This window comes from Polistes dominula, unplaced genomic scaffold (assembly GCF_049000335.1).
Source record: "Polistes dominula isolate Pdom_NZ unplaced genomic scaffold, Pdom_raw_medaka scaffold_35, whole genome shotgun sequence".
NCBI lineage: Eukaryota > Metazoa > Arthropoda > Insecta > Hymenoptera > Vespidae > Polistes > Polistes dominula.
In genome coordinates, this window is record NW_028300968.1 from 1,425,642 (window position 1) to 1,451,003 (window position 25,362).

General features: G+C 31.0%; 1 long non-coding RNA gene across 1 annotated transcript in view; it reads left to right on the top strand.

Moving 5' to 3' along the window:
• LOC149032360 (uncharacterized) overlaps positions 1 to 18,270 on the top strand; it is a 167,919-nt gene extending 149,649 nt beyond the window's left edge. The window contains exon 5 of the long non-coding RNA XR_016176785.1: positions 18,139 to 18,270. This is a non-coding gene — a long non-coding RNA (uncharacterized LOC149032360). The remainder of the gene's footprint in view (positions 1 to 18,138) is intronic.
• The last annotated feature ends 7,092 nt before the right edge of the window (positions 18,271 to 25,362 follow it).

Consider the following 25,362-nt stretch of genomic DNA (forward strand, 5'->3'; position numbering starts at 1 on the left):
AGAGTTAAGGCGAACGTGTTTACCCAAGTGGCGCCAGTCTCGACGTTAGTCTTTCTTTCATTCTTTTCGAGTCAACTTGGTTCCTCGTTGACTCTTTCTTTCTTTCTTTACTTTTCTTTTCTTTTCTTTTCTTTTTCTTTATTTTATTTCTTTCACGTTCGTTCGTATTGTAATATAATAGATGAGAGTGGACCGGGTTTCATAAGACTACATTTCAAACACACGGGATGATTCATGTAACGGAACATTAAGTGTTTGATTTTTTCATGATTTATTTGCTCACGTTTCTTTTTTAATAATCCTCTGATCAGTTAATTAGTTTCAAACTTTATTTTTTGGGGATTTTTAATGTATAACATTATTGGTTAGTTTTATTTTTAGTAATGTATCTTACTAACATGGATATATGAATGTTTCATAATTATTTGCTACAAAATCATTCTTGTTGTCTCAGCACTCTATCTAATCATTCTTTTGAATTGATTAATTAAAAATTGTATCTAATCATTCTTCTGAATTGATTAATTAAACATTAGTTGCATTTTGATTGCATTTATCATTGGCTTTGTTTTATTCTTAGTTATTATACATCCTACAAACATGCAAACATGCAAACACACATGTTACAAAACTATTGGCTACAAAATCATTCTTGTTTGCTCATCATTGTATCTAATCATTCTTTTGAATTGATTGATTCAACATTTCTTGCAATTGTTGTTGCATTTATCATTGGCTATGTTTTATTCTTAATTATGTATTCTGCAAACATGCATATTACAAAATGATTTGCTACAAAATCATTCTTGTTTGCTCATCATTGTACCTAATAATTCTTTTGAATTGATTGATTCAACATTTGTTGCATTTTGGTTGCATTTATCATTGGCTATGCTTTATTCTTAGTTATTATACATCCTACAAACATGCAAACATGAGTGTTACACAATTATTTGCTACAAAATCATTCTTGTTTGCTCATCATTGTACCTAATAATTCTTTTGAATTGATTGATTCAACATTTGTTGCATTTTGGTTGCATTTATCACTTTATTCTGAATTGTTAAACATCCTTCAAGCATGCAAACACACATGTTACACAATTATTTGCAACTAAATCATTCTTGTTTGCTCATCATTGTATCTCATCATTCTTTTTACTAATAATTTGATTGATTAAGCATTGGTTGCAATATTTTTGTTGTATTTATCACTTGCTATGTTTTATTCTTAGTTATGCATCTTATAAACATACAAACAAGCATGCTACAAAATTATTTGCAACAAAATCATTCTTGTTTGCTCATCATTGTATCTAATCATTCTTTTAGTACCAATTTGATTAATTGAACATTGTTTCCAATGTTTCTTTTGCATTTATTACTGGCTATGTTTTATTTTTAAGTATTATACATCCTGTAAACATGTAAACACGTATTTTACAAAATTATATGATTTATAAAAGTAGATCTATATTATAATACAAATATTAATTTTTCGTAATTGATCACAGAACATTTTCTTTTAAATAACTTTATAAAAAATAATAGAAATTGAATAGAATTTCAATTAGTGTTTTTGTTTTGTTTAGAAGAGAGATCAAACGTTTGACCTTTTTCGTTTTTTCTTTCTTTTTACCAAAGAGTTTTTACGGAAATAGGATTTGTAGGAGTTCGATATTTGGGTTAAAATCTCTCCCGCGTTGATTCGACGTCATTCGAGTTCGTCGTCTTCGTCGTCTACTTTGTTTTCTCTTTCTCTTTTTCTATATTTCGCGTTCTCAAGAAAGACGCAATATAAACCCGCGAACTATATTTCTCTCTCTCTCTTTCTCATTCACACACACACACACACACACATACACACATACACATGCTAGGAAACTCTATTTTCATTTTCCAGTCTCCCGTTGGATATCTTTTTTAAACGTCCTGGGAGAAAAGACCACACGGTGAAAAAGTTGACAAACTTTGGCGAGTTCTTTCATTTCCTTCTTTTACATTTTCTCAATATATTTGATCATTTGGAAAGTTTTTAAACGATTTGTATATCAAACATATATATATATATATATATATATATACACACATACATACACAGAAAGTATTTCTAAAACTGTCGACAAAATCTTTCTGGACAATTTAACGATATAATATTAGTTACATCGATCAGAAAGATTTTCTACATATTTTGAGAAACAGACAAAAATATATATATACAATATTATGGGGATTGAAAAAAAACATCCCATGTCAAATAAAAGAAATTTTCTTTCAAGTAATTTGACCGTAAGAATTTTTGATAGATCAATTTTCGAAGTAATCATCTGGAAAATGAATGAAAGGTTTCAAGTTCCGATTTATTCAGTTGAACAACTCAAATTATTTTTCACAAATTCGTTTACATATCTGTATATTTAAAATAAAAATCTAGTATGTATATATATATATATATATTCATAGTTTCATAGTTTTCAACCTAATATTTCAACATGAATTTTCTGAACCCGAATAAAACCTTAATTATTATATCAATATTGAATCATACTGTAAAATAAGAGAAGACAACGTAATTGTTGAACAACCAATGTTGCATCAATGCAAATTGATAGTAAATAGAATGATTAGATAAAATGATGAGACAACGAATGATTAGACAATTATTAAATTACAAGTTATACAGTAGCAAATAGAAAGAGAAGATAAAGGACTATGAGAAAGAGAGAGAGAGAGAGAGAGAGAGAGAATACCTAAACGGAAATTTGGTTCTTGTCGTGGATTTCGATTAGGTCTTAGTACGCCGTTTGGAGTGCACTTAAAGTGGATTTGACGACAAGGAGGATAATATCGTCTCTGTAGCAAATTCTCTCTCTCTCTTACTCTTTCTGGATTATAGTCGTCTGGTAGAAATAGAAGGAAGAGGGGTGTATTACTTCCAAAAGATATTACATGTTCTGTTAGATATAAGGAGTCCCTTTAAAGGTATCTTCTGTATTTATCAATAAAACTTAGTAAAATTGAATAATAATGTTTATTTATACAAATGCATTTGTTATTTGTTATAAATTAAAAAGTAATATAGATTAACATGAATATCATCAATGATTTATTTTATTTTATTTTATTTTATTTCTTCTCATAGTTTGATTTAATATTTCACATTTTTCTCTCTTTCTCTCTTGTGGCGAGTGTGAGTCGAAGTTACATTTTTTAAATAAATATTATTGTTATTGTTACAATATAATATTTTAGAATATTATTGTATGTTATTGTATGTATATTATAATATATTATTGAAATTATTAATATATATATATATCATCTATCAACTTTTCAGAACCTATATATATATATATATTATATTGATAATAATATATTAATAAATTTATAGTATATAGTATTTATAATATATAATATATAATATACAATATATATATAATTAAATTTATTAATATTATATTATATTTTATATTTATTAATATTATATTTATATTATAATTAAAATATATATATTCTAATAATTTCTATAATTATAATATATAAGGTAACTAATTAATATAATAACTAATTATAATAATAATAACTAATTTCTATAATTATAATATATATAAGATAACTAATATAATTCTAATATTATATATTAATATATATATCTTATTGGAGGTATTTTTTGGTGGATTTTTTAATTGGTATAAAATTCTCGTCTATATATAATTTCTCTCCTACTTCTTTTTTTTTATTTTCTATACCAAAAAAAAAACAATCTCTGACGACATCTCACGAGAAACCTAGAAAGAAATATCATATCATATGTTATAAATATGCGTGATAATTCCGGGGGAAAAAAAAACCGCGTTACTATACAAGAATGAATTTTACATTAGTAAAGGTTGAAAAAAAAAAAAGAATGAACGAAGAGTGTAGGAGTGTCTCTTCAATATACTTCTCGTCGTATATAAAGAACATCTACTCTACTGTTCGTACTAAATATAAGTGCTACGAGAAAAGAAAGAAGTAAGAGAAGGGCTTAAAACATTTTTATTCGAATCCCCTTCACCCCTCACACCTTCCCCTGAGTGAACATAGCTGAGAAAAGAAGAAGAAGAAAAAAAAGAGGAGAGAGATAGATCGGTGTATCAAGAAAAGAGAAGAAAAATGGGAGTGAATGAGTGGGTGGATGAGTGAGTGAAATGTGGGCTGAGTGGGTGGTATGAGAAAAGGTGTCCCGAAGTTTTCCAAGGGGTGGTGGTGGTTGTCGGATATAATCACCGCAGTATCCTATCCCCTCTCTAACCCCCTTCGTCATCTTCTTCTTCTTTTTCTTTTTCTTTTTCTTCTTCTTCTTGAACAGTTCTTTTTCCCTACCATCTCGTATTTCGTCTCACCGCATTGTCCCTTTCAGTCCCTTCAGGGATTGCAGGGCCAACACGGCGAGATATCGGATCAATTTTTTAAGCCGAGGGTGCTGAGACTTTACACTCCTTGAAAGACGACATCGACGAGGACGAGAACGAAGACGAGGACGAGGACGAGGACAAGGACGAGGACAACTGTGGCAAAGTTAGGGGTGTGTAACAGCGTGCCTATGCTAAAGCTCTCGGGGGAGGTTGATTCGAAAGAATGAAAGAAAGAAAGAAATAATAAGAGAAAAAAGGAGAGAAAACAAATGATGATATCGAAAGATAGTGAATAAGAAAAGAGATAGAAGGTTTAGCTATATATATATATATAGCTTCACCCTATAGGGTGAAGTCAAGCCGCGAAGAAAATTAAAAACGAGAAGAGGAACCACCGAAGGATCTTTTGAAAGGATCTTGCCCGCGTTCAAGAACATTCTACTCGCGCATTTTCCAACACTTTCGTCCGAACGGATAGAATGGGTGGAAGGGTGTGGAACGGGTGAGAGGGAGGAGGTAAGGACACTCTTCTCCTTCTCCTTCCCCTCCTCTTCCTCTTTTTTCGGCTCTCAACTAACCTACGATTCTTTCACGGTCTCACTTTCTTCCTTTGTACCTTCCTGAACCTTTTTACCCAAGTTGAAATCTTTGCAGGATGATGCACACACAAAAAAAAAAAAGAAAAGTGGAAAGGAAAAAAGTGTGCGGTGATTGCTCGGCTCCTCTTTTCTTCAGCTTTTTACTTCGACCCCTACTCGTTTCTCTTTTCTATTTTTATTTATTTTTTTTTTTGTTTGTTTTCTTTTTATTTTTATACTTCCATCCCTTTTTTCACGTTGATCCATTGTCATAAATCACTTTCAATTTTCATAACGAGTAGTAGATGATGATACTTTTAGGTTAGGTTTGTATTATCGAATCATTGTCGAGTGTATAATTTCGATAATGGGATCGTTTATCAATTAAAAAGGTATCGTTGAAATCGATAATGGTTTTTTCATCCCCTTTCAAATTGATCAGTTTCAATTGTACGGAATATTTTAATATACTTTACCTTTTTCTTTTAACCCTTTTTTAAAATGAATTTATCCTGTGTGGTTTTAATCCTTTGAGTGTCATAAACGCATAAATGCGTTTGATACAAATTTTCAGTATGCATATGTGTGTTTTTTAATATAAATGCAAATAACGTAATGTCGGTTTGTTTATTGATTTATTGTATTGTGTTTTATCATATAAAAAAATTAATTTTAAATGTGATTAATAAAATGAATCAATGAAACAATCGTATGATTGTTTAGTAATAAACTATTTCTCATCTAATAAATATTTCAATGTTTATTATCTTAAAAGGTTTAAAAAAAAAATGTCGAGTCATAAATAACTTCTGTTTTTTATGAGACAGAAAATGATATTTCTGCCACTGATAAGTGCAGGACACTTTTCATGGAGTTTTTCTTTGCACTATTTGTATCAGTTCGACGTATCTATTAGATTTTGTTGCAATTTTACCTTTAAAAGGTTCGTCAAAGTCGGAAATACGTCCCTGCAACTGCAAAACGAACCTGCAAAAAAAAATAGAACCAAATATTTGAATTTTCGTTGACGTAATTTTAATATCTGTGTGTGTTGACATTTTACCATGTGAATCTTGAAATTCCCTAATTTCAGTCTTGCATTTAAATATATTAGATGGACCGAAAAGTAATGTCGTTTCTACAAATGTCAAATTTTGTATATTAATATTAAACATTTGCATACTAGATGAAGAAAGATTGTTGATAATAAGGTTGATTGTGTTATTGATTAAAAATTTAAAAATTAGTTAAAAATGTATTCGTTTCAATTTAAGGTTAGAAAAGGTACATTACTTTTCGGTCCACCTAAAATATATTATTATACTTTTTTTTTGTTGTTGACGATACTGCAAACGAGGAGGAAAGTTTAAGAAAGCGTAGGTGATAAAAAAAAGAAGGTACGATGAAAAGGTTAAGATGAAAATTCAGTATGACCAAGAAAGGACCCAACTTTAACTCACTTTTATTCTATTTCTTACGTTGGCAGCAGTTAAGTGATAATAACCACCACGAGATAAATATTATATGTTCTTTGAAATAAAAAGAAAATGTAGACCGTAAAGTCGAATACCACAAGCGGCAACAACTTATTGCCAGTTTCATTCTATAATATATATATATATATATATATATATATATATATATATATATATATATCTTCTTTCTATCTTTCTTTTTATTTTTACTCTTTCGTCCTACCATCAAGTCGTAAGGGCGTGTTAAAAGGTATACCTCGTGAAAATCGAATGCGAAGAGGAAATTAGCTCGCTAAAGGTGTCTTTCCACTTCCTCCTCCTCCTCCTCTTTCTTCCCTTATAAAAAAAAAATAAAATAACCAACCGACTGTAAAGATAAAAAAAAAGAATAGGAAAGAACGATAGGAGGAGAATTTGATGGAAAGCTTTTCGTATAAAAAACTCTCACGGCCATTTTCTTTTGCGTGCAACTTTATTCGAAACATAAGCTTCGTTCTCGTTTCCCCCGTCTTTTTTTTTCTTTCTTTCTTTCTTTATCTTTTAAAAGAGAGAGAGAGATAGAGAGAGAAGAGTTTTACGGAAAATAAAAAAAAAGAAGAAAAAGAAAAAAAAACTAACCTATGGCCTAGGGGGTTAAGACAAGAAGGGTGGAATATACCTTAAACTTCTTCTTTATTATCGTAAAGTAAAAGCTATGGGAGAAGAAAACAGAGTGAGTTTGAGTGAGTGAATGTGTGAGAAAGAAAAAAAAAGAGACAGAGAGAGAGAGAGAGAGAGAGAGAGAGAGAGAGATAGGAAAAGTCGATCGGTTTTTCGTCTCGTTTACAACCGCGAATGCAAATGGAAAGCCGTATCCGGTACGGTTCATCGGTCCGTTTGACTTCCTTCTTTAAGAAGGATACCCACCCTTATCGCTTACTTAACTACCATGCCAGAGAAGAAATAATAAAATGCAGATTTTCACGTGAACTTATTTAAAACCAAATTTCTCAAAGGAGTTCCAATTCTTTTTTTTTTTTTTCACGATTCGTAATCAAATTTCATGGTACGGTCATAAGTTGTTTTTTTTTTTTTTTTTCTTTATTTTCTGATCGACGTTTATATTTATATATATATTTTTTATATATATTTCTCTATTTTTTTTCTATTTTTATTTTTTATCGTATTTTTCTATCATTATAACGTGTATTACATAAAAATTCAGTGCTACATTGTTGGTCTCCCATAAACTATGAAATTACTGAACCAATGTTTATGAAATTTTGGTTATTTAGTGTAATTTTTTTTTCAATTTAGTACATAGGACAGTTTTTATTGCATTTTTTGTTATTTTGTTATTGCTAATTTTTAAGATTTATTATTTAGAGGTTATGTAGGTCTCTAGGTAATCTAATTTTTCAATAGATGGCAGTGTATTACAATTCGATTATTTCACCTTTTTTGTTTTCAGTTTTACATATGACATAATTAACCTTACTTTTTACATTTATTTGTGTATTTTTATTTTATGTATTCCACTGTGTGTTACATATGACTTGTTTATGTAAATGTAATATATTTCTCGTAGATCAAATTTAATCCATCCAGTAGAAAGAAACTGGCTCTACATTTCATTCCTACATTCGTAAAACGAGGAAGTTTAATGGAAACCGCCAATAGGCGGCAGTAGGATCTGAGTGATGTTTAGTGGACGCCACCAATAGGCGGCACTAGTACCGAAAGGCTTAACGTATAGAAAAAAAAATATATATAATAAAAAAAAATAATAAAGAAGATTATTCCTTCCTCTTCTACTTCTTCTCTTCGTATTTTCTTCTTATAATATATTCTGAAGTTTATCTGAAAGTTTGCAGGGTGTATCGAAAGTGTCGAATAACGTATAAGCGTAGGCGTTAACTGGAATATACCCAACACAGGCATTTATTTTCCACTTCCTTGGACTTGAGAGAACCACCATCTTCCTCTCTCTCTCTCTCTCTCTCTTCCCTTTTAACTTTCTTTCCCTCTCTAGTAAAGTAAAACGAAATCGAGGCTATTCCATCGTGGCTCTAATCGACGATAACTCGAGAGAGCTACCGGCTTCGTTTTATCGTACCTCTGCATTTTATATCAAACGACGTTCAACTTGGTTCCTTCCTTCCATCCTTCCTTGCTTGCTTGCTTGCTAGCAAGGTTCCTAGCTGTGCCACCGTTCTTACTCGTTGCTGCTGACTACGTACACCCTTTTACGATTTTCTTCGCGTCGTAAGCCTCGATCGTAAGGATCGAACTGCCAAGAAAGAAAGTGAGAAGATCCCTTCACCTACCATCACCACCACTACCACCAACACCAACACCAACACTAAGACACACTCTCTTTCTTTCTTTCTTTCTTTTTTTTTTTAGGTTGCCTGTTCAGCTGTTGGCTGTTGCTGCTGTTGCTGCTGCTTCTGACAGTCGAACTTTCAACCTGACGGCAAATAAATATCGTCAAAATATGCTCGGTAAAATGCAAACAATTCCAAACAGATCTCTTTCTCTTTTTTTGTGAACGAAGGGTGCCTTAACCCTCACTCCATCTTTTTCTCTGTTATTATTTCCTCTTTTTATTGGTTCCTCCGCGAATTTGCACACATATATATATATATATACACATACACACACATATGTATATATAAATACGCGTTCATCGTAAAAGAGACGACCGTTTTTATATCGTCAATTTCTTTCGATGCTCGCTAAAAAAAAGGGGAAATGAAAGGAAACAAAAAGACAAGAAAATGGCCGTAATTCGCGCTAAATTCGAATCTACGAGATAAAAGGTTGGATGGGTGGGTTATTGGAACAATACTTGACTGTTCCTATTCATTCAAAGAGTTCTTTTTACTACGAGAAGTATATTTCTGTTTTTGTAATTGGGTCAAACCGATCGTTAAACGTATCAGCCTGTAACGAACAACGTAAATTTATTGGGAATCGTTTTAATTACGTTCTTCCATCATGGATGATTCCAAACGACTGCTCCCAAATTTTGTTTCGTTTGATGTTTCATGATTTAAGTGAATTATACTCGATGGTTGATATACTCCGATTGATTTATTTTTATTGAATTTTTTTTTTCATTTTTTAGTTTTATTATTTTCCATCTGTCGTTTAATTCATTAGATTTAAATATAAATAAAATTTGTATTATAAAGAAACGGAAGTATAACATTTAAATATATATATATATATTTATTTTTTAAATAAATATATTTTTTTTATTTTATTAATTTAATATAATTATATAAATACCTACATTTCTATTTTCCTAATATAAGTAATATAATATTCCTAATATAGGTAATATAATTAATAAATCCAAAAATAATTGTAAAATAATTATAAATATATATATATATATATATATATATATATATATATATACAATTATAATTATTAATATAAATAATAATAATATTATAATATTATTTATTTTCATAGAGTTAATCCCCCTGAAAAAGTGAACATCTTTTCCTTCTCTTTTTTTTTTTATCTAATCTCTTTTACTTTATTTTTGCAGTGTATTCTTTATCACGTTTAAGTTTGCTGACTCAGCTTAAGAAGAATAAAACGGATTTGCCCATAGCCCAGACGCGTTACTACCAACATTAAATAAAGAAATATAGCCCCCGCGTACTTTGGTCCACTATGCGAGATGGCAAACAGCATCCGCCTAAGCATTCGTGCGTTAGCACTAAACTATATTACAACCGCAAAACCCGTCACTCTCTTCTACGATCGTATTAGTGTTAGTAAATTCATATATATAGATATATTCAAACCTACACTTATACTTACACACACACACACACACACACACGTATACAAGTATAAACCTATAGACAGAAACGTAGGTACGTTACGAATATACGAGAGAAGAGAAATTCGCCAACATGACGGATGCCTTTACGAGGCTGTGATTTATTTTATTATTGGCGGTTATCGAGGGTGTTATAATCCACGACTGGGAAATGAAGCGATTTACGAAACCTCTATTCGTCGTTCCGTATGATTTCTGACTACCGTCCAAATATTCCATCCCTTTTTTTTTGGTATACCATTATCTGGTTATTATTTTATTTTATTATTAAGTTGAATCACACACGTAAGTAACTTCCAATGCGACCAAGGTGTTGTTATTTCCTGTCGTCACGTTGTTCCTTGTTTCCTGGTTCCTCGTTTCCTGGTTCCTCGTTTCAACAGTCACTTGAACTGTTCGCAATACAACACTCACGATTAAACTAAAAGGGTACTTTCTACCACTAGCATACTATATATATATTTACTATTAATCATTAAATAATTATTAACTATAAATAATTATTAAACTAGGACAGGGTTTTAGCAATCTTTTGAGTCTGAAGAGCCAAAAATTACAATTATACAAATACAAATACAATAAAAACTAATTAATCTGTTTATTCATCGGTGACTAATTCTAAGTAATCTTAAAGTATCCTAGATAATAATACAATATATTATTAATTATTCAAAGATAATTGTCTATTTTTTTATTAAAAAAAAACAAAAAAATCTACTTATAATGTTGAATTAAGAATATTATAATATAAATAATATATTTAATTAATTTTTATAAAACAATATCGTTCAATTATTTTATGTTGAATCAAAAATATTAACAACGTGATCAACAACGATGTTATTTGTATGAAACATATGTTAAACGACAAAATAATAAAAATCAAAGTAAAGAATAGAAACTACAAAAGAAAGAGAGAGAGAGAGAGGCAGAGAGAGAGAGAGATGAAAGACGGAAGTCTTGTATTCTTTCTCAGTTACACCCACAAAAATATTTATGAGGGTTTTTCCGAATGCAACGTCGTCACGGGTGCGAATCGTTCGTTCGTTCGTTCGTTTTCGTTTTGGTTTGTATTTTTTTTTTCTGGTCGCGAGAGAAACTGCACGCGAGAAAAGGAAAAAGATAGAAGAAGAAGAAGAAGAAGAAGAGAAGAGAATAGAAAAGAAAGAAGGAAAGAAAGAAAGAGAAAAACGCGTCGCCCTGCCTCCCGGGCATTAGCAGTGATATTTTATTCATGAAGCACCTTATATACCACGTCGGGTGCGCCTAAACCCAAACCTAGTGCAATGCGAGAGCTACTAAATAAAACATCCATACGCGCCTCGCCCATAAATTTCTACACGGCTGATAGATTTACAAGCCGCCCTTGCCGAACTGATATTTAAATTAGTCCAACTACGTCGAGAGTAGGAAAGAAGGAAAATAGCAAGAGGAGAGAAGAAGGTTTAGGGGTTGAGTACGCCACGGGTGGCATATACACCCGCGCCACAACCACCACCCACCAAACTACCCATCCCTTTTTTTTATCAGTTTATGTGGAAAAACGCATTGAAAATACGCTCCTTGTTTTGCTCTTCTCATTTTTTTTTTTCGATTTATATTTTATATTTATTATTATTATTATAGGAATGTTATTATATATTTTATTTTTAAAGAAATGGGCTACGAAAACCATGAATGGAGGGGTTGCGTTTAGGGACAGGAACACTGGTAGGATTTGGTACTTGCAGCAATGAACTTTCAAGTTTCTAATGCCAATTAATAATAATAATTATTATTATTGTATATTTTATTTATTTTTTTGTTTATTATTTTATTTATGTATTTTTATTTTTTCTAATTATATTATTCATTCGTAAAGGGGGGGGAAAATTAACACAACAATTTGGTATACGTAACCTTCGGTGAATATCTAAAAATTCTAATCACGTTGTTTTATTTTAATTTACAATTGTTGTAAATTTGTTATTACATTAATTGTTTACCATTTAACATTTAATAATTGTTATTAAATTTTTTAAATTAATATGTTATTAATTTATATAAAAATAAGATCGTGCGTGTAAATATGGAAGGGTGGTATTTCATAATTCGATATATATATATACATATATATAAAGAAAATACAATATTTACCTTAATTTTATTATCTTAAAATATAAAAAGGGTTTGACACGAAATTTAAAGGTACATATTAAAATATATGAGAAAGAAATGAGATCTACTAACAAAGGTTTACCCGCCCTTTTATCTTCCTTATCATCATCTACTTGTTTTATATATACCAAAGCTTTATAATTCATCAAAATCGTAGTTGGTAAATTCAACTGTATGTGTGTGTGTTTGTGTGTGTGGTATTTTCGCGACCCCCTCAACGTGAACATCTTCAGAAGAACACCCGGTTGGTTGGTTGCTGTCAGTAGGCCACTGGCCTACTTGCCAAGAGGGTACGGGGTTGAAAAGACAAGAAGAATTAAGTGCAGTACACCCCTCTGCTTGTCGGTTTCTTTTCTAAGGGTCTTTCTGTTACTTTCTGCTGCTGCTGTTGCTGCTGTTGCTGCTGCTGCTTCTGCTTCTGCTGTTGGTTGTTGGCTGTTGCTATTGCTGTTGCTTCGCATACGAGTTTCATGCTATGAGGGTGTAAATAATGAACGAAGGGATGATACGTTCCTGAGGAAGCGAGGGTAACTTTAGTAGGTCAATACCTTGCTTTGCTTTGCTTGCTTGGTTGTTCGCGAACCACTTCTTATTTTTCCTTCATCTTTTTCTTCTTTTTTTTCATTTCTTTCTTTTGAATCATTGTAGGGAACGAATGAAAAAACGATGGTAATGAAGGAGGAGATTTTTTTTTATTTATTATTATTTAAATATGTATATATATATATATGTATTTCTTGGATACTTTTTATTAATTAATTCAAGTATTGTAAGTTCAGTTACGAGATTGTTAATTATAATGAATTTACTTCTTGTATTTCTTTTCTTTTTTTTTTATTCATTCATTCATTTATTTCATATAATTTATTTTAATATTATTTTGTTATAATACTAAAGTAATTATTATTTTAAATAGTATAAAATTATAACTAAATATTATATATAATTTATAATATTATAATTTAAAATTTATTCGTTCATTTATTTGGTGTACTTTATTTTAATATTATTTTGTAATAATACTAAAGTAATTATTATTTTAAATATTATAAAATTATAACTAAATATTATATATAATTTATAATATTATAATTTAAAATTTATTCGTTCATTTATTTGGTGTACTTTATTTTAATATTATTTTGTAATAATATTAAAATAATTAATATTTTAAATATTATAATTATAACTAAATATTATATATAATTATATAATATTATAATTTAAAATTAAAATTAATATAATTTTGTAATAATAAATATATTATTACATTACAATATTTACAATATTTGTGTAATAAGATATTTAATATTTAACAAATATGTTCCCAACGTGTCGTATAAAACCTTAACGAAATAGGGTGTAGTATAACGAAAAGAGGGTTCTTTCTCAAAGATTAACAACACTGACCAAATATTAGTGACAATAAACCATCGCCATTTAATAATTTAATAATAACAATATCAAAACAACATATCCTATATAAATTCTAACACACACACACACACACACACACACACAAAGAATATTTCTAAAAGATTTCTAAAAACAAAAACTACGTATAAATATTAAATATCATTTTATCGTTGAAAATGAAATCACTGTAGCGAAATAAAAAAAAAATAAAAAAAAAAACAGATACTCATAAATAATCGATCATCCTAGAAGAAAAAAAAAACCCCAAAGAATCCCAAACGAAAAAAAAAAAAAAAGAATAACAATAGGAAGGTAGGGAATAAAAAAGGGTGAGGGGGTGGGAGGGTGGTAGGTGGGGTGGTTCAATGATTTCGTTCGATCGGACGTTCGTTTTACGACTTCGTAGTGAAATTGTAGAGAAAAAATAAAAGAGAGAAAGATGAGGTAACCAGAAGTGGGTGGAAAGAGAAAATAGTGAAAACGAGATAGAGAGAGAGAGAGAGAGAGAGAGAGAGATAGAATGGTTTTACGCGTGGAATATGCTAAACCAAGATCCGCGGAAACTCATACCACGTTTCCTCTCCATGCAAATGGTTGGAAGGTCTAATGACGATCCCATGCCGTGGGCGCAAATCGACGGGACCAATTTTTCCTTCATTCTTATTCCTATTTTTCTCTCTCTCTCTCTCTCTCTCTCTCTCTCTCTCTCTATTTCTATCTTTTATACACATATACATACCCATACACATAGAGACACAGAACACATATTTTCACTAATATAAGTCTCTCTTTTTCACTCTTTTTTATCGCGAGACCCATTGCACCCTTCTTTTTTTTCCGTATCACCCTTTTCCCATCCACCATCTCTTTTTTTTTCCTTTTTTCCTTTTTCTTTCTCAGCAATGGTACATATCGGTGCGAGCATTCGAATGCAAAACGAGTCGTATCACTTTGCAAAAGAGGAAGACTGTGATATAGAAAAAAGAAATGAGAGAAAGAAAGAAAGAAAGAAAGAGAGAGAGAGAGAGAGAGAGATTTGTTCCAAGCCCTTTCATCCGAGAACGAGCGGGGATATTTTGCTCGTAGTGAAGTCAAGTGCGAAAAAGAAAAAAGAAAAAGGGACGACTAGAAGGAAGTGAATTTTTCCTAGGACACTGAGACTTAACCCGAGCTTCGATATTTCCTGTATCGGTTTAAACTATCCATCTCTTCTCACTCCTTCTTCTTTTCTTTTTTTTTTTTTATCCAGAAGGAAGAAGATCTTCGAAGGGTCTCTTCTCGTTTAGGGAATTCTTCTGGGCTTACCTGTGAAATTAAGTAATTCTTCTCCCATTCCCTAGGTATAGGGGATAAAAGTATCGAGTTAACTTTGATCAGAAAGAAGAAAAGATCATTGAGAATATTAGGAGGGGTGGGAGAGAGGGTTGAGGGTGTTGGTTAATGGATCAGCTAATGGTTGTCACGGATTTCGTGACAATATTCTGTATATTTAGATCGGTTTCGTTATACTAATCTAAAAAAAAAAAAAATAAAAATAAAAACAGAGAGATAAGACTGGGTAAAGGTAGGAAAAAAAGAGGTGGATGGAGGAGGGAGGTGGAAGGAAAATTAACGACACGAAATACTTTCCTTTCTTTTTTTGTTTTTTTTCTCTAGAACAAATAAATGTCTAGATTCGTTCGCAATGGTCACAGTTCGTTCATTTATTTAGGTCGAAATTGAGGGAAAATTGGGTCAAATGGGATGGAATTGGTCGTTCGTGTTGTAACGAATCGCGATCGAGTAGTAGACAATGACAAAGACAAATAATAGAAAAGAACGTGGAAGTTGGTTAGGGAAGAAATAAAAGAAAAAAGAAAAAACAAAGATTTTCTTAGTGTGTTTTCTTCGTTGGAAGTGGCGAAAAACGAGAGGATTTAAGAGGAGTAGTCTATCATGGGGCTAAGAAGAAGAAGAAGAAGAGATTTTATTGGTAGTTGTGATAGTAACAAATAGATGAAGTAGGAAGAGGAGGAGGAGGAGGAGGAGGAGTATAGCTAACGATAAGGACCGTAATCTTACACCTTTTTCTCTTAGAGGGCTTAGTTGTCTCGCGAGAGGATGTCACGTTTCTCTTTTCCTCTCTTTGTTTGCCCTTTTTATTACGTGTAACGAAGAAAACGGCAGAAAGCAGCAGAGTTTTGGTTGCTTGGTAACCTGACACATCCGAAACATTCGTTGAACGCGTGCGACTTTCGTTCATCATCCTTTTTTTACGAAGAAGAAAAAAGAAAAGAAAAAAGAAAAAAAAGAGGAGAGATGGAGGAGGATGAGAAGGAGTACCGAAAAAGAAATGGATCCTCTCTTTGATGAGAGAGAGAGTAGATACAAGTTTTGGTGTAGATCCTGTAGGGCTCTTGTACTTTCGTCTTCCACCTTTTTCTTTTTTCTTCATCTTCAGCCCCCTCTCCTCCTTCTCCTCCTCCTTCTCCTCCTTCCCTCTTTCTATTCCTCTTACTCACTTCGAGAAGGGACCAAGAGCGTCCTTCTATCGTTGAGGTGGGGCTGTGGGGTGTTGGGGGTGTTGAGGTATGAAGGGGGAACCCTCTCGAATAATCTCACGTCGGCAAAAACGATCGTCTACGCTTTGACTGCAAATACGATCGACGTTGTTGAGAAACTACCAAACCTTTTCTCTTCCTTCCTTCCTTCCTTCCTTTCTTCCTTTCTTCCTTCCTTCCTCCCACTCACCCTTTTTTTCCTTGTCTCTTTCTTTTTCCTTTATTTTATCTTTGTATTTTGTATCTTGTGAAAGATGGAAACCTAGGAGAGATTCTTTTTTGTTCCTTTTCGTTTGTTTTTTAAAACACGTTCGGTTGCTTTTACATTTTACATGTGCACAAGCTGAATTTTGAAATTTATTATATTTAAATATATTTTTGAATGGTACAGTATACAAAATGATATCACTTTTAGGTACTATTAGAGTTGTTTGAAAATTATTTTAATTTACGTGCAACTATACTTCGTATTAAAAACATTTTTGTTTCCCTTGTCGTTTGTTTTTTAAAACACGTTCAGTTTCTTTTGAATTTTAAATTGTACAAGCTGAATTTTTGTATTTATTTTATTTATATATATTTTTGGATTATTGTACAATATAAAAAATAATATTACTTTTACATACCATTAGTGTTGTTTGAAAATCATTTTAATTTACATTTAATTATACTTCGTATTAAAAACATTTTTGTTTCCCTTGTCGTTTGTTTTTTAAAACACGTTCGGTTTCTTTTGAATTTTAAATTGTACAAACAAAATTTTTTATTTATTATATTTATGTATATATTTGTAGATTATTATACAATATAACAAATGATATTACTTTTATCATTAAAGTTGTTCGTAAATCATTTTAATGTACATGTAACTATTATACTTCGTATTATTAAATGTACGATTACTTTTGAATCATCCTGTATAAGTTACCTATGTCACATGTACATTATGCAAATTAGATATTATACAAATAGATAAAGTATATAACAGGAAAGTGGAATTTGGAATTTTGTTCAAACATGAAACGCACAATTCTGTTTTGGTCCAGACATCGAAATTGAAAATGCATTGCACGTGGTTATCGTAATTGAGTATAAAGAGGGAAAGAGGGTTATGGTAGAGAAGAATGAAAAAGGGGTGGTAAAGTTGACCATGGTGAACGATACACGTCCATCACTTCCAATCCTATATATCTGATTTTAATATTTATCGATTAATAAATATAATCCATTAGTATATATATATATATATATATATATATATATATATATGAACCGGAACTTTAACATTTATGTGGTTTGTTAATTCAGGAAGCTTTGAAACGTGTAAACTTGAAACTAAATTCAAACTAACCGAAGTGTATACCACATCCCCTTTCTCTCACACATTCACAAACACACACACACACACACACACACACACACACACACACATACATTTACTCTGTAACTGTTATGTTTAATGCTTCGTGATTCGTGGTATTTCGTTGGCGTGTTGATATCTCGTTTATCGTTTGATACCAACTTGCGTGTATTGTAACATATAACGAATTTAGGTTGAATTACTTTATGTAAATATATATATGTGTGTGTGTTTGCATGATTGTTAAGTAATATACTACATTTAATTATTTACTTTTTAATAAATTATATTTGTATTCGAATAAAACATAAAATATTAGTTCAGTGAACTCGTTTAAATGTTATACTAACCAAAACTGTATACTTATGTTTCAGGATACATTCTTGTTACAAAGTTACACGAAAGGACGACCGATAGATTTCGTCGAAGTAAACGATAGTAAACCAAATCGGGCTTCCACGTGTGTAAAGAAGTTTCAACATGAATTCATCGAAGAGGAAGAAAGAGAAAAAAGTAAGTAGAGTCGTATTACAGAACTATTCTTATAGTCTACAACACCACCCATCATCCATCCACAAAATCCCTTCAATACACATATAGAAATTTATATATACTCATATATATATATACGAATTCGTGGTTGGTATGATCATACGTGGATGATACCCCGTCAATGTTGGATGTGTCATGGAATCGTAAACCGGTAGATATTAAACTTTTACAATCCCAGTTCGTTGGTTGGTCGGACAAGAGGTTATGATGATTAGATGTAACTCGATAATACGCTGATGGTAATAGTAGTAGTAGTAGTGGTTGGCAGAGTGACGCCATTGGCTGTTTTCCATCGTTTCTGCTTTTACCATTGCTGCTGTTGCTGCTGTTGCTGCTGTTGCTTTTGCTACGTTGTTGGCAAAAGTAGTCGATAAAGAGAGTGTGAGTGAGAGAGAGAGAGAGAGAGAGAGAGAGAGAAAGGTTTTGGGTAGGATGTTGGGATCGTTAAAAGTGCCGTTAAATCGACGAAACCTAAAAATCGTAAAAATTTCACCCTCTGCCACCCGTTATCGCAACGATACGTAGGATTTTCCTGAATTCGTTCGGATACTCTGTGTGTTTGTTCTTTATCATCGTTAATTTTTCAAAGACAATGACACGATTCAAATCATTGAATGAGACATTGAATGACACAAAAGATAGAAATAATAAATTAACTCATTTTAATTATTTAATACAAATAATAATTTGACATTTATTTACACGTGTATTTAATTGATATCAATGTTTAACCAACGTTTTAATATTTATACTCATTCTATTATAATTATTAATCGTAATAATTATATGAATGATTGTATCATTAATAAAAAACCTTTCATATAATTATTAATTATTGAAATGAAACAAAATTATTTTATACGTAATATATAATTTTATTTACAATTAAATTTATTAAAATAAATTATTATTAAATAAGTTAAGTTTATTTAAAAGAAAATATTATTTAAAAATAAATAAATATAATATAATATAATAAAATATATATATATATATATATATATATATATATATATATATATATATATAATAAATATAAAAAATATAATACACTAATTAAAAAAAAATAATATAAAATAAATAAATAAAAAATAATATATACTTATTTTAATTTTATTTATAATTACATATATTTATCGTTTAATGTTATATGTATAATAAGATTTAAATAAATATTAAGATATTAACGTGATACCGATTGTCGAAACATACGCCGTCGTTTCGATATCCAAACTTCTGTCTTTCTCTCTCTCTCTTCTCTCTCTCTCTCTCTCTCTCTCTCTCTCTCTCTCTCTTTCTCTCTTGTATTTTTATGCCCGACATAAACGTAACGGCGAGTCATAACGTCCGTCACGAGCAAATGGCATTGCATACGCGAGTTTCCGTACGTACGTTTCGTGGCACCCTTCGCATAATAATTCTCCGTATTGTCAAAAGCAAAATACGTTTTGACCACGCATTCGTCGTTATTAACGTTTATACGTTAGCGTAAGATAACGTTTCCTAGTATTTTCAGTATTAGAGAGAGAGAGAGAGAGAGAGAGAGAGAGAGACAGAGAGGGAAGGTTAAGCCTCGTGTAACGATTTCTATCAATGAAATTTGCCAAACAATAAGGGCACTTACAATTTCAGTTATTTCATGTGTAATTCGTGATTGGCATTTGGTCGTTTAATTCTCGGTATGGTTTATTGCTAATAAATTTCGATGTATCAAGGTTGTACGAATAAGCGAAGTTTATCAGGAAACAGCAACCAACACCAATACCAAGTACCAAGTACCAATGGGTATCCTTACAACCCCTAGTCAGGGAAAGCTGTAGTGCACAGAAGAGACATAAAGCGGTTTTGCTTCGTCGATTTTATGAATATGCTTTCTCGAAATATCGTTCGAAGTATCGACGCCAAGTCACCACCATCACCATCACTCCACCATCACTACTACTACCATCACCACTCTCTTTGTCAAAAGGAAAAATATAAGTCGGTAGGTTAAAAGAGAAGTTACTAGATATATAGTAAGTTAGAAATAGAGTAAAAGTGGTTGGTGGTAGTTGAAAGCATAGCAAAACTATTTATGGTTGAACGATAATTCATAGACTATCGTGATAAACAAGGAAACCTTTTTTTTTCCCCATCGATATATTCGATGATTCTTCTTCGATTGCCCTTAGATGCGTTAAGTCATATTCTACCCTCCTTTTATTTTATTTTATTTTATTTTATTTTATCTCTGACCTTTCTTCTACCTCCCATCCTAAAATCTCATTCCTTGTATATACTGTCTTAGTAAATGTAATTATTTTTTAAACATATTGTATATAATATTTTTCAGCAGTATATTTAAATGATAATTTATGAACTATAATGATTAATTTTTGGAACTCGAATGGCACCGAATTAGCGCCCGGTAGATTTAAGTGGCAACTCGAGCGGCGCTGATACGGCGCCCAACTGATTTGAAATCTTTTGTTACTCAATTTGCTTATTTATGATGTGTGATAAGATATATTTTCAATAGAATATCTTATAGAAGTAGTTAGTAGTTATCTTATAGAAAATAAGTATCATTATTAATACGTAAAAGAATGAATGAACAAAAAAGTATACTTTTATGGAATTTAATTTTTTATTTATTAAACAATTTATTTAAAATCATAATAAATTGTATTAATATATGTATTAATTCCTATCTTTTTTTGATTATTATATTAAATTTATTAGATATTATTTTAGAAAAAAGTGTTATTAATAATACGTGAAATAAGTATACTTATATCGAATTTAATTATTTATCTATTAAAAATTTATTTAAAATAATAATATCTTGTGTTAATATAAATATTAGATTCTATTTATTTTTATTATTATTATATTAAATTTATTAGATATTATTTTAGAAAAAAGTGTTATTAATAATACGTGAAAGAAGTATACTTATATCGAATTAAATTATTTATCTATTAAAAATTTATTTAAAATAATAATAAATTGTATTAATATAAATATTAGATTCTATTTATTATTATTATTTTTATATTAAATTTATTAGATATTATTTTAGAAAAAGTGTTATTAATAATACGTGAAATAAGTATACTTATATCGAATGTAATTATTTATCTATTAAAAATTTATTTAAAATAATAATAAATTGTATTAATATAATTATTAATTCCTATCATTTTTGATTATTATATTAAATTTAATAAATATTACTTTATAAAAAGTATACTTTTCTGGAATTTAAATCTTCATCTATTAAACAATTTATTCCAAATAATAACTCGTGTCAAATATAAAATATTAAATATTATATTATATTGACTTTTTCATCGAACATATATATATATATATATATATAAATATGTATTATTAATAAAGAACAGAAAAAAGACATAGACAGATAGTGACATAGACATAGACAAAAAAATAGTCATATAACGGGTCATCGGGTTCATTTTAGATGTCCGAGAAGATCTCCTGAATATCACTGCGAGCTTTTTTTTATCACTGAACGATACGAGATAAAGCAGGTCGAACTGTTAGGCAATAAATTCGTACAGAGAGACCTGACGAGATATTTCATAAAGGAGGAATCCATCAATAACGGGGTTCTTCTCTCCCAGATATATATGTGTATATAAATGTGTGTGTGTGTGAATTACTCTCTCTCTCTCTGTCTGTCTCTCTCTTTCTCTCTCTCTCTTTCTCTCTCGGTGGGCAAAGTAACGCCAGAGGGTTGTATTGCTGCTGGAATCCCCCGTATGTAGTAACCACCAAATCTTCATTTTTTTTCTTTATCCCACTAACTGGACTGAACTCAACCAACCCTCTTCAACGAAACTCGTGTGGTAATAAATAATACGATAAAACACGAGTTTGTCAGGCAATCACGTGACCTACGGAAAAAAAAAGAGAGAAAGAAAGAAAGAACGAACGTTTTCTTCTCAGAGGAAAATATTCTTTCGGAAGATGAACAAGGAAACGATTATAGTGAGAAATAAGAAGAATAATAATAAGAAGAAGCCGCTGGATAATGTTCGAAATATAAGTTTCTACAAGCCAACCATCGGCTTTCGGCTTTCCTGATCCTTTGAAGTATGCCGATAGGTATTTTCGGTATCCTATCTCTTACTTTCTCTTTCAACCCGGCCGCCTTCCCTTTTCCCTTTCCCTTCGTCTTCCCTTTCCACCATTTCGGTCACGGTTGACGAAAGGGAGAGACAAATTTGTCGAAAGAGGATAGAATATGGCCTTCGTCGTCTCGGTAAACTCGATTATCTTCTTCGTGGCCGACTAAATGAATTCCCTTGGACCTACTGCTGCCATTCCTATTATGGTAAGTCAATTTCTTCTCGGCCCTTCTATATATAGGTATATATTTGCATTAAATCACTGATATAAACCCGATAGGATTTCGAATAAAGGTATAAGGTATAATACCTTGCTAAGATTGTAATAGGAATATGTTTAAACAAGAAACCTTACAAGAAGAAATATCTTGATTATAAAATGATACTCTTCTATGATTAATTATTATTATTATTTAATATTGAAAAATAATAAAGTATTTGTTTACAATAAAAATAAAATAGAAAAAAACCAGATGTGTGCAAATCACACATGATGGAAGTGAAACCTTCCAAGAAAACTAAGCTTCGAGACGTAAGTCTATCGAAACAATTGCATTGTAATACAGCGACATCTATTAAAAGAATTTTACAAATTCTAGATAACCACTAAATAAAAATCTTTAAATTAGTAATAAAAAATAAAAAAAATCGCGATAAAAATTGTGCTATGTGCTAAGTTGGAAAAAATCACGTGTGAAATAAAGTTAATTTCACTGAAAATAAGTTGAGTAGTTTTGAAATTATTAGTTGACAAACATATTGTTACACTGAATTTTTATATATAATATTTTATTAATTAATTAATTAATATATAGAAATAAATTATATATTGAATTTTATTAATTAATTAATTATTTTAGCTTCATCGGTTTCACGTTCTTCCGTTTCACGATTTTCAAATCACCCTGATTATTCTAAAGAGATTTTCACTTCAAAAAAATCAACGAGAAAGAAAGACATATATTTATATTGATATTAATTATGAAAAATATTATAAATGAATTCAATGGTTACCTATTCGTTGAAATGCAACGAAACGTTTCCTACATTCCTTTCTATCTCTGATATTCGTCGACGATAACGAGACGACATGATAAACGACAACTCGAGTTTTTTTTTGTGCCGTCGACCGAACTGCTCTACGGCTATTAACCTATAATTTTTTAATGGCCTTACTCGCTCGAGTTTTTCTCCAAAAACTCTCCCTACTTCTCCCCTCCCCTGTCCCTCCCTCCCGCTCCCCCACCTCACCTCCACCCCACCAAACCCCGTTACTTTACGATTGAAATTTTTATTACCCTAGCCTGTCGCGCGCTTTTCGTCCGCACTTTTCAGCAAATACGTTTTATGGCTTAGCGTATTTTCGAACGAGACAAGAAATAGAAGAGAATACCCAACCACCACCCACGCACATGCATGCATGGGGTGGGTGATCGATAAACCAACGTTTCGTTCGTTCGTTCGTTCGTTCGTTCGTTTATCCTGTTCGCAGGTGTTCCTTGTTATATTAGATTTTTGTTGTTGTTCTCCTTTTTGTTAACACAAATTTGTTGTTGTTAGGTGATAAATAATAAAGGAAGGTACACGTTCAGATCAATGAAAATCTTGGAATGGATGATTATCGAGTCAATTATTTTTCTTCGAGGGAGATAATCGTGTGTGCATTAAAGAAATTTAGTGAGAAAGAGAGAAAGAGAGAGAGAAAGAGAGATAGTAGATATTTATCAAAAAAAACGTTGATAATCTTATTGGTTACGCTCACGCATTTTATGTTTTTTATTTTTCCGCAGCTTTGGAGATCGTTAAAAGAATTTGCACGCTCTCGTCAGCCGCTCGTTCGTCCGTAAAAAAGAAAACGAGGCTTAGAATGGTAAAGAGAAAGATAGAGAAAGAGACTAAAAAGGGGGAGGAACGAAAGAACCGCCCTTCGTTCTTCTTGTTTTTATTTTTTTTTTTTTTTATTTGCATCGCGAAAAAGTATCCTTTCCGTGACTAGATTGAGGGCTCGTGGAATTTTGTTGTTGTTGTTTTTTTCTCTCTACCTCCATGGGACTTCAGTTTATATTGTTTTTCTTCTCTTTCCCTTATGCCTCAACCTGCTTCCCCATTTTGCGTAATACATATACACTTATATGTGAAGAAAGAAAAAAAGAAAAGAGTTCTTTTGAAGGATCGAAAGAATTTGGGGCAGGTTGCGGTTCAAAGATGCACGCGATGCGGTTTAAACAGAGGGAAAAGCTTCTTTTATCTCATTGAACCTAAACACCACCACCACCACCAACCACCACCCTATCCTTTTTTTTTTCTTAAAGTATCTCGTTTTTCGATCTCTATACGTCGGTAGGTAGAAAATAATTCGAAATAAAAATAAAAACAGAGTGGGTAATCATCTTTTCTCGGTACTGTCGTCGATTACGTTCTGCACGTGTTTTTTTATTATTATTATTTTACGAAGAAAATATAATGGAAAAATAAGCGTCATCTCGTACCATCACCATCACCTTTCGATACAACAATTTACCCGTCTTGTATTCCTCGTGGATGAAAGACAAATAAGTGGCGTGCGTTTATTGTACTCGTCTCTAGAATTACACGCACGAAAAGAGAAACACATAACAATAATAATAATAATAATAATAATAATAATGATAATATACATGGAAAAGTTTTCTAATCTCTGATATATTTTCTAATCAAATTATTTTAGGTACCTCTATTCCATATTCGATATTAGGAAGAAAATCATTTATGGTTAACCGCATGTATTGAATTACCCGACGATACTTGAGGATCAAAATACTTTGGCATGGGGATTTTAGGGGTATTTGCAAGAATTGTTAGGTATTTACATTCCCCCTTCTCCCATTCCTTTCCTATACGCTTTTGGATACTCCCAAAACATCAACTTTACCA